Consider the following 12,093-nt stretch of genomic DNA (forward strand, 5'->3'; position numbering starts at 1 on the left):
CTGTCTCTGATGTCAGTTATTGAAATGATGATACAATTTGTCTATTAACGCATTATGAATATGTAAATATCCTTTAAAAAATTGTAATCTTTATTTAACTAAATATACATGTAATTTGATGATGTATATTTTTCTGTAACTGTAAAGGAATACAATGACAATTTATTTTGTACGGTAATTTTGTAACGCCAATACATGTATTCCGTTACTCCCCAAGCCTGCTTGTCTCACATCTGAAAACACAACTTGATAAACTTTAAGCTACCAGGGTTGTAGAAAAAAAAAATTAAGGTATTCTAGTATTCTTTAATATTCATAAGTCTTTTATTACACGTTGCTGTCATGGTTGCCATGGCGCCCAATTGGCCGTGCCCGTGTGTGTCACGATTGCCACGGCGCCCAATTGGCTCCGCCCGTGTGGCGCCAGCCGCAGCCTGTTGACAGATTGGCTCCCTGTCAGTATTTAAACTCTGTCCTGTCAGTGCACTTTTGTCGGTCTGTCTGCAAATCTCTGTTTTTACACGGCAAGCCCTTTTTCTCCTGTTCTGTTTTTTTTGCTCCTGTTTGTCTCCCGCCACGATCTGTTTTGATCCCGACCACGTCTGCTCTCCCGTCCTGAGTTACGACCTGTTTTGATCTCAACCATCTCTCTTGTCCCGTCCCGAATAACGATCCGTTTTTTATCCCGACCACGTCTACTCTCCTCTCCTGGCTTTCGACTGGCTGATCTCAGACAGGGTTTTTGCTCTGCCATCCCGGCTATTGACCTGTTTTTTCCGCTCCCTATGCCGCCATCGCTCGCATCGTTCAGAGTGACCTGCTCCCCGCGACCAGCGATCACCGGATCGTGTGTGCAATCCTTTCCCTTCTTCCCAATAAAACTGTGAGAATCATTACGCGAGTGGGTCTTGTTTCCGTTCTGGTCCTGACAGTTGCGTCTAATCTCGTTGGAAACAATGCATCATTGACAATAAAGACAATTCTGTTCTTTTCATATAGTATGATTGAATTGCAATTATTATTTGATATGCATAAAAGAAAATCCCTTCAAACAATTCTGATCACATTAAATAATCTTTATCGGGACATCACCAAGAATACTGAACCCGCCACGCACCGCAGTTTGTCTTCTTAACAAGGCAGTCAGTCCATTGAGCACGGCGGTTCTCCACAGAACCGAGAACAACAACAAGAATCCCGCGCAGCGTGTCTCCTTTCATAAAAGTTGTCATTTGCTTGGCTCCGGCTGACCCGCGCTTTTCCACTCCAGCGCTCGCTTGTCTTCTTCCACAAACCTCATCCCAAAATATGCTCAAGAAGCCAATATAGCAAAGCATAAAATGGATTATTGGCTCTGAGCGGACGTCCTCCACTTCAAAGCTTTGCTCTTTGACTCTTCCTCAGTTCCGAGTCAAGAGTATCAATGCCGGGAGGCCGACAATGGCAAACACACATCTCATTGTTGAACTAATTAACATTCTTTTACAATGCCCCGCTGAGAGTCGAAGCACTCCCGTCCCAGGGTGCCAATTAGGTAGACAGTGTACCTTACACTGAGCATAGGTAGGCTTTTGCATCCAAGCTAGGCCAAATACTCCGATTACCGTCCATTAAAAGCAAAACCTCTCAGACGGAGCACGATTAAGCGCAATTGTGGTGGCTAGACGGACAAAAGGCTAGACGATTGTCGGCGGCCGAAGGAGTCTGTAAAAAAACTTAAACGACACAACTTTTGTCCCCCGTTGGAAGGCTTTTGTGCTCTACAGTAGTGCTTCGGAGACATGCTGAAAACAGCCCGGCGGTGGTCTTTTAAAGAATGTTTTTGGAGGACCATATCCGTGTGACCAAAGCAGACAGAATCTTTCATTCGTGTCATTTGGAGCAACGGAGATTTTAGAGACTCATTCGAACTGACATCAGAGACCCCATTAGTCGTGGAGGCATTGAATAAATACAGTACAGTATTTTCAGGTCCACATGTCTCTCCGGGGTCTTAATCCCACCAGCCATAAAAAAAAGCAGAATTTAAAATGAAAAAAAAAAAATATATATATATATATATATATATATATATATATATATATATATATATATATATATATATATATATATATATATATATATATATACTGTATATATATATATATGTATAAGACGCACTCGGAGTCACATTTTTAGGAGAAATTTACCTTATAAAATCCAACACCAAAAACATACATGTCATCTTAAAAGGCAATTTAAGATAAAAATAAAATAGAGAACACGGTATACTTACATTACATGTAGGCACATATCTAAGACACTTTCGTCATTGATGACGTCACATTCATCCATCCATCCAGTATCTGCGCCGCTTATCCTCAGTAGTGTCGCGAGGGTGCTGGAGCCCATCTCAGCTGTCCTCAAGCAGTGGGCAGGGGACACCCTGAACTGTTTGCCAGCTAGTTGAAGGGTACAGGAACAGACAACTCACTCATTGACACCTCGGGACAATTTGGACCGGCCAATTAACCTGATATGCATGTCTTTGGAATAAGCTAGGAAATCGGAGTGCCTGGAGGAAACCCATGCAAGCACAGGGAGTATTTGCAAACTCCACAGAGGAAGGTTGGTAGCTGGATTTGATCCCATGACCTCAGCACTGTTCCGCAGACGTGCTATCCACTCAGCTGCTGTGCCACCTACGACGTAAAATTTTAAGATTTATTCAGATAACTTTAGCATAAGGAACATGTCTACCATATTACCATCTTCACTCCAAATCACTAAATCCAATCAAATCTTCATCTTCGGTGTCACTTTTACCTGTAAACAACTCCCTTTATATTGGAGATGCGCTGGCTTCCTCCTTCTGCTATTAGGTCAAGTCAAGCCAAGTCAAGTCATTTTTATTTGTATAGCCCCTTAATCACAAAAAGTCTCAAAGGGCTGCACAGACCACAGATTATTGCAAACCACAGACTATTATGACACCATCCCCTGATCTAAAACCTACTTGAGGGAAAATAATACACAGATATTGTTAACATAAAATATAGGTTATTCATATGCTATAGAATAGAAGTGTGTTTTACGTTTAGATTTTTACATTTCCACTGAGGTTGCAGATCGAATCACAGGGGGAAGAGCATTCCACAGCACCGGGGCTTGAATGGAGAACGCTCTCGATCCTGCGGATCTCTTCTTGGCTCTTGGGATCACTAGTAGACCAGTATTTTCAGAGCGAAGGCTCCGGACCGGAACATAGGGGGAAATTAAATCTTAAATATATGAGGGAGCAAGTTCATGCATGATTTTGCATACTACTGACAGAACCTTAAAATCACATCTTAAGCTAACAGGGAGCCAATGCAGGTTATCATGTGATCAAATGTTCTTGTTTTAGTTAAAAGCCTCTCTGCAGCATTTTGTACCAGCTAAAGGCTCTTGATTTTGGACTTCGGGAGACCGGAGAGTAGTGCATTACAGTAATCGAGACGGGAGGTAACAAACTGCAATGAATTAAAAAATTGAAAAAACGGTAGTTGCATTTCAATGTCAAAGTCAACGTTAATGGAAATTCACATTATAATACATCAATACATCATCTATGCAAGTAAAGTAATGCTACAGATCTTACCGAACTGACTGAAACCATTAGCAGAAGAACAGAAAGGAGCATCACCAACCACACATTTTAATTCCTGCATTAAATGCGAAACTTTCTATAACTCCAGAGAAATATGCCAAGAAAAAGTCGGAAAACTGCCGTAAAAACATGTTATTCCACACCGTAAAGTGAAAAAATTGTTAGGTGGAGATGATGTCTCCCAGGGATCCTCAACTTAATGATATTATTCGACTTTTTTTCACATTCATAAATGAAATATTTTGTATAGAACGCACGATAGAATCACCAAAGTCAGTTGACAGAAAACAGCTGCAGCTGGAATCTGTCACGCCAACTCCCGTGATGACACGTTGGCTCCAATAGGCGCTGACACGTGGAAGTTATTAAAGTTATAGACTTGAAACGGCGATACAGCCGCCGAGACTTGCTCGGCTCTGTCTGGCCTATCAGTCGCCGCCAATTCGAATCTACGTTCTCTCAACTGATCAAAAGCGCCGGAGCGTCAAACATCATGTTGGTGATGCTCTTTTGTTCTTTCTTGAAAATATTATACATAAACATGGAATTTTCACTCCTTCTTTAAATTTTACATTGCAGGACATGATTAATAACAAAAAAATTCAAAGCAGGCAGAAAAACTCCCAAATTGAAAAAAAAAACAAATTCCGCAAATACTGCAAACTGTCTAGTTTAAAAAAATAGGAAGGCAGATATTTGTATTAATTGTTCTATCTCAGTTTATTTTAATAACAAAAAAGATCATGATTTTAATACTGTACTTGTCATGATTACTGATTTGATTCACCTGTGCCTGTTCCTTTGGAGCCAACTGCCTCGGACTCTGATTGGCTCCCTGTCCCTATTCAAACCCACTCCTGTCGGTCGCCTTTTGTCAGTCCGTCTGCGAACCTCAGTGTATACTAAGCAAGCAATTTACAACCCGACTCCCACCTGTCCTGTTTTTGCTCACGTCTGTCTCCGGCTACGACCCGTTTTGATCTTGACCACGTCTGCTCTCCCGTGCCAACTTACGACCGTTTTTTGATCTCGACCACGTTTGCTCTCCCGCCCTGGCTTACGACTCACTTCCGACCCCGAATACGTTTTGGCTCTCCTGTCCTGGCTACTGACCTGTTTTTCCGTTCCGGACACCGCCATCACTCGCCACGGAAGATCCACTTCCGCTTTCAGAGCGACCTGCCTCCCGCGTCCAGCGATCACCGGATCGTGGGCGCAACCCTTTCTCTTTCTTCTATTAAAACTTGTGAGAAATGCAACGCAAGAGGGTCCTGTCTCCGCTCTGGTCCTGACAGTACTGGAAATGATAAAAAAACCTAAATGAAATGAAAAAAAACTAAACCTCATTTGTATTTGTTTTTAAAATCATTTTTGGAACAATTTTTGAATAAAAAGTGTTACTAGTAAAACTACTGTCCATCTTTATTATTTAATTTAATTTAAATGAAAAAATGTATATTCCAAATAGTTTTTAGTATATATTGCAATCCAAGAGAAAGAGTACTGACAAAGCAAATTGTTTTATTTTATATTAAATATAAAACAATTTATGAATTTGTGCAAAGTAAACAATAGTACCGTGTTGGTCAAAAAAATATATAATTAACTTCAAAAAAAACATACTTATTGCTTATATGCATTATTACATTATTCTATGCATTTGAAGTATGATTGTTCTTATTTTATTTAAAAAAATTGTAATTGTAAATATTTTTTACAAAATATAAATATCCCTAAAATTTGGTAAATACTAATTTGAACCATCATTACATTTATTATTTAAAATATAAATATCTTAAAAAGTATATTTTCTAAAATAATTCTTTTGGAGGATACATTTACTTATTTTAATTATTATTTTCTTATGGTAAAATAATAAAAAAAAAAAATCCAACATTTTTGTTAGTACTTCTACTTGTACGACTACCAGCTCAGTAGCCTAGATGGTAAGGCGCCCGCTTTGAGACTGGGAGGTCGGTGGTTCGCGCCCCGGCCGAGTCATTCCTAAGACTTAAAAAGTGGTCGGCGGCGCCCTCTGTTGGCTGCGGCTGCATCGGCTCGCTACAACGGGTCAGGTGCAATCGACATTTCGTTCTGTGTACATTGTTACACAGAATGACAATACAAGGAAATTATTATTATTATTATTAATATTATAATAATAATTATTATTATTATAATGCCATTTTTAAGTACTATTTTTGGTACTTTATAATAAATATTTGTTAAATACAGTGAAACAAAAAAATAAAACATATATTTTTTTCAATTGTTGTTACCTTATTATGTTTTATAATAGTCCTATGATATATTGTATTATAATTTTAAAAAAGACATAATGACAAATGTAAATATTATTGAGGTAATCCCCCTTTCAGGACGACCAGGCTGCAAGGGATGTTAGGGTTCAATATACCTTCTGATGGGGTTGCGCACTGTTTACTTTGTCACATAGGCTTTGAAGCTGATGCCAAGAAGTTTTCTGTTGCATCACATCTCCATGGCCTGAATTTTCTTTTCCAGCTATGCTGTGAGAGTCCATATATCGTAAGCATAGAGGAAGATTGAAGTAATTAGCACATGCATGCGTCCAACCTTTGATTCCCCTTCTATGTTCTTATCCGTCCAGATGGGTTTGTGTCTGGCTAGTGTGGCTGAGGTTTGAGCTATCCTGGCCATGACTTCTGGTTCTGACCCCTCTTCTGATATGCCAGCTCCAAGATATTGAAATCAAATTTGGTGAGAGGTTCAAGCTCTTGGTGATTGATGATGATATTTGTGGGGAGACCTTGGAGGTTTTTGGTCATTATTTTTGTTTTTGCCTGTGCTGGGTTGATGCTTTGTCCAGATAATTGACCACATTTCTGAGTTCCCGTTCTTCCCCTGCCAATGCGGCAATACCATCAGCAAAACAGGTTAGTAACGCTGACTCTACCTTCATGTTGGTCCAGAGCTTCCATCATGATCCTCTCAAGGAAGATATTGAATAAAGTTTGAGAGAGAACCATTTGACATTAGTTCCTACAGCATTCAGACTGGGGCGGCATTAGCTCAGGAGGTAAAGCGATCGTCTTGGGATCAGAAGGTTGCAGGTTCTCCCGGCTCCTCCGTGTTATATGTTGAAATGTCCTTGGGCAAGACACTGAATCCCTAATTCCCCGGTAGTAGATAGTTGCCCTGCATGGCTGATGCTGCTATCGGCTAGTTAGTGTGTAAAAGGGAAAAGTGTGAAGCACATTGTAAAAGCGCTTTGGGATGTCTTCATTGACATGAAGAGCGCTATATAAACGCAGACCATTTACATTTATGAGATATTATTTCTTAGCCAGTTTGCATACCGTATTGCGCTAAAATGTGGACTAACATTTAAAACCGTCTGTCTCGGTGCGAGTCAGGGCAGTCACCTCTGTCCTGCCATGGTGTAAGTAGCGGATCAGGACCCGGCAAGAGGCGGATTTCAACCTAATGCGCTTCCCCCGAGGTTATGTACGGCTAATCTGCACTGATTCCGAGGCTATTATAACACTGACCATATTTTCACCCCCTGCTCTTCAGATTTTTTTTTTATCTCGACTTACAGCCAATTTCGCCTAGCTTCTCCTTGCAAGCTAATCCCTTTGAAGTCGGACTATCTGCGGAGATGAGTCTGTTTAAGGGCTTTAATGTGGGCTTTGGCCTTTTGGAGGTTTTTTTTTTTTAAACAGGGAAATGAAACGCTCTATTCTGGCCGTGCGCACGGGCATAGGCGAGTTTGGCGCCGTGTTCAGAACAGGGTACTCGTGCAGGGCTTGGCCTCACGGCAGCTATTGTGCCAGGGAGTCACGCTCTGCCTGCCGTGCCCGCTGGGGGCATCGCTTGAATAATCTCAACAAGTTCTTTCTTTCTTTTTTTTCAGTCTTTTCAGTGAGCTAACAGTTTTACACAATCTCTCTCTGTCTGACTGTCTGGAAAAATTGACGGCGGCAAGACAAAGGGACACTTCAGTCAAAGTCGAGGCGGTTGATGGACTCCAAAGTATGCTGGGGGCTTTGAAAGTCGTAAAATGCTCTCTGAATGTGTATTTATTTTTCATTTGGATTCTTTGGGGCTCCCCTCTTTTTATGAGATTATAAAATGGTACCGTAAAATGTTGCTTGACGCCCAAAAAACATGGGCTGGTCTAAGGAAAACTAACCCAACTTTGCAACTACTTAAACCTTTCCATTGACAAAAATTCAATAGAAATGAATACTTAGTGGAATTACTTTTTATGGTAAAATAAATTAAAACGACATTTTGTAGCAGACATGTAAAAAAGTGATCTCAATTGTTTTTTTTCAGATTGATGAAAATATGCTTTTATTCACCCCAAAATAAATTTCAGAGGTTTTCTTTTAAATTAACATTAAAGGAGGGGTGTCAAACTCATTTAGCTCGGGGGCCCATAGTAAAACAAACACATACTGTAGTACGTATTTTAAAGTGCACCTAAAAGAACCTTAAACCCGGTCGTGGCGCTGAAAGCGCCAAAGCCTAAGCACTGCACACTACCAGTGTTGCAGGTGACATATGAAAAGGCATTAGATGTTATCTCATTATCAGAAAACAGAAAATCATCCTAAAATATATATAAATAAAAACACACAACAAGGGAAACAACTCTTTTGTGTAGTAGATGTCGAATCAGACTTTTGTTTTAGGATGAAAGTTCGACTCGACCACCAGACAACATATAAAAAGCATTAGATATTGTCCCATTATCACACTTATTTTACTCATGGTACCAGAACAGAGAAAACATAAAGTTGTCCTGAAAGATATAAATCAAGTCTGACACACTAAAGAGTTGTTTTATTCGTCGCTTTGTCTCCATTATCTAACATTTGTTCGTGTGTCATAAAGAGATAAATGGTAACCTATACCAATGCTGGTCCAGTGGTTAGATCGCACTGTGCTAACTGTTGCGACCCGGGTTTGATTCCTGTTGTCATATTGGTTGAAATGTTTCGATTAAACAGTCGTTGCACTAATGCATAACGTAAGTGTTAAGTTCTGGAGGGAGTGGTGCTCAAAAAAGAGGGATTGCATTTAATAACAAAATGAGTTCCCTTTTATTCATCAGTGAGGTTCATCAGTGAGGTATCGTCACTCTCATCATTTGAGCCGCCCCGGCTCTTTCTGAGCCGGGTATCCACGTGGCTCAGGGAGGCCCAACGTTTGCTTGGTATCCTTGGCGCTGGAGCTTGACCCGCAAGCCGGAGGAGCCCGAACATGAGTGCTCAGTGACAAACAAAAATGGGTTCGCAAAATAATGAAATGTCTAAACAAAACAAAACCTGACAATGTCCAAATAAGAACCAAAGACTAAACTGGAAACTGAAAATACATGGTGCAGAGACAAAAAGAAACAAACCTGGTGTGGTGATGGGAATTATATTGAAATGACGGTGATGTTCAAAATATGATGGTGAATGGACACACCTGTGCCCAGTTCAAACCCCAGTTGGGGCCATCTGGTTGTTGGGGGCATATCAGACCTTAACAGTAAGTGTAACCATGAACTGTTACTATTATATACAATTTCTCTTATTGTAGTTTGAAATCAATGTACCGGTACCTTATAGTCAAGTGCACCCTATATATGAAAAAAGGCTGTTTTTGTGGGTGTGCGCCTAATAGTCCGGTGCACCTTATAGTCCGGTGCACCTTATAGTGCGGAAAGTATGGTAAATTAATGGCATTAGGGTGTGCCCTATGCAGGGCTGGGGGTCTTTTGGGGGGTTCACAATTAAATTATGATTCAGGGTTGTAATATTTGATTATAAAATGATTATAGAGGTTTTTTTCCTCAATATTCTTTACTTTACTAAGATCTGATCCGTGCAATTTCATAAGAGAAAATCAAAAAACAACTATTAAAAGTACAGTATCTCCACTAACAGCGGTGATGTCTACTGTATTTATAATTTTGTTGTCACCCAATCAATAAAATTCGAGAATTTTCTTTGGCCTACTAGTGTGTGAGAAAGATGCAAGAACTGCAGCGTATTAACCAAGAGACCGGAATTCCACTGACATAACCGAGGCAAGCTGTGGACTGCTGTTGCAAAAAGAAGCACCATAAATTTTTGTGACATTTTTGGAAAACCCCTCCATCAAGACACTAAAATCTGAAGCATCAGTTAGTCACGCTCCATAAAAGTGAGCTACACAATGGCCCAAAAGGAGCACGCCCATCTTGAAATGATAGACAACGGTGTTGAGAAGAAGTACAGCAGATTTCCAAAGTGAGTAAATGGGTGAGATGCCTTTGAGGTCTGCTCCCACCCAGATTCTATTTAAAGTTTGAGAATCCCTCAAATATAAAATTCATTTTGAGGATGCAATATAGAAAGAAGTGTTCTCTAGAATTCATTTTTGGTGAATAATAGTGTTTTTTTCCACCTCCCAAATGAAAATAAATTAGTTTTTTTTTTTTTACACGACAGCCAGATTTGATTGTATTTAAAGAAAAGCATGTATTAAGGATACAGGGGAAGGGTAGGATCTCGTGATCAGACTAATATTTTATTCCTGCACTCCAAAATATCAAAATTGGATGATTTAGTAAATCTTTTCACTTCGCAACTGCTATTTAAGGTCAACAAAAAGTACCAGAAAACTAAAAAAAATTATTCACTCGGAAGGAAGGAAGTTATAACTTAACGGGCTGTAGTAAATTCAAAATCCCACTGGTGAGAACCACACGGAAAAGTATGTGAGTGTTTGTGTGTGGAGTCAAACTTTGGAACAATTTACAAGATGAGATCAAACAATGTCCAAATATTCACGTGTTAAAATTTGAATACAAGGAAGAATTACTGGCAGAATACATAGCTGAAGAAAATGGGGTATGAGCGATACTAGATATTGGAATTATTGCGGAGCAGATGGATGGTTTACAACTATAGTTAACCTTGTTGTTATTGTTACAATTATTATATCATAACTGTTATTATTGCTATTGTTGTTATTTTCATTGGTGTCTCAATGATATTTTGTAGCATCATAACGTTAATAGATGGGTTCTACGATGATTAGTATATAACATATGTGACTATTGTTATGACTATAATTATTGATATCCGATCTATGTAGTATGTATATCCGTGAGCTTTTGTTATATTTAGACACAAAAGAGGAGTTTTCTGTGAAATGTGATGAATAAGGAAGATGAAGGGGTAGGGAAAATAAGCGTCTGCTTCTTACTACCCCTTTTCGAACATTTTATGTTAACATTATTTTTGTTGTTGAGTCATTGTTTTTGTCTTGATTTTATTTTCGAATGTTCGAAATAAAGTTTTAATTCATTCATTCACTTATTCATTCATTGTATTATTCGACTACTAGATTTCTCTGAATTGCGCAGTGCAACTGAAAACGAATGCTGAGTGCTACAAAGCACAAAAATGAATACAAACTGAGACTCAAAGTGACCAAACCGCACAATTTTTTTCTGTAATTTTTATTTTTATTTGGAAATATTATTCAAACATATATATATATATATATATATATATATATATATATATATATATATATATATATATATATATATATATATATATATGAATATTAAATAACATATCCCTGCTTTCATGTAAAGAATTAATAATAACGAATTAACTTTGGGTGGGAAATTAGTTGAATAAGTGCATGTGTACCTTAATTTGACTACGGTTTTCTCTCCAGAGGTCAGGGTTGAGACTGAAAAAGGAACATTTTAATTATAAAAAAACCCAATGCAAATATAAATATCCCATGACAATGTCATAAGCTGAACAGGAGGAGGACCCAGATGCGTAATGTTTTCACGCAAGCTTTATTTCACGGGAAATGGGGCAGTCATGCACGTTAACACAAACGCCAGTGATTCGGTGATCGCTGGGCGGAAGAAGTAAGACAGAAGTCTGCCGTGGAAAAACAGGAAGCCAGAGGCCGACGAGATCAATACCAGATACACGTGCAGATACCGGACAGATGGGGTCGATACCAGACAGGACGGAACAGACAGGATCGATATCAGCTACACGAGCAGATACCATACAGACAGGATCGATACCAGATACTGGAGACTGGAGTCAGATATCAGACAGGACAAGACCGACGGGATCGATCAATACCGGATACTGGAGACTGGAGTCAGATATCAGACAGGACAAGACAGACAGGATCGATACCGGATACCGGAGACTGTAGCAAGAAATCAGACAGGACGAGACAGACGGGATCGATACCAGACACTGGAGACTGGAGTCAGATATCAAACAGGATGAGATAGATAGGATCGCTACCCGATAAAGGAGACTGGAGTCAGATATCAGACAGGACGAGACAGACGGAATCGATACCAGACACTAGGGACTGGAGTCAGATATAAAACAGGACGAGATACACGGGATCGATATCGGACAGGATTCACAAAAAGGATACCGGACAGTGTCAAA

The 12,093-nt window shown here is 39.5% G+C and overlaps 1 protein-coding gene across 1 annotated transcript in view; it reads left to right on the plus strand.

The window, feature by feature from the left end:
• LOC148362805 (A disintegrin and metalloproteinase with thrombospondin motifs 20) overlaps window positions 1–12,093 on the plus strand; it is a 164,641-nt gene that overhangs the window by 27,314 nt on the left and 125,234 nt on the right. The window lies entirely within an intron of this gene.

Source organism: Urocampus carinirostris, chromosome 7 (assembly GCF_059441175.1).
Source record: "Urocampus carinirostris isolate Australia breed hairy pipefish chromosome 7, RoL_Ucar_1.0, whole genome shotgun sequence".
Classification (NCBI taxonomy): Eukaryota; Metazoa; Chordata; class Actinopteri; order Syngnathiformes; family Syngnathidae; genus Urocampus; species Urocampus carinirostris.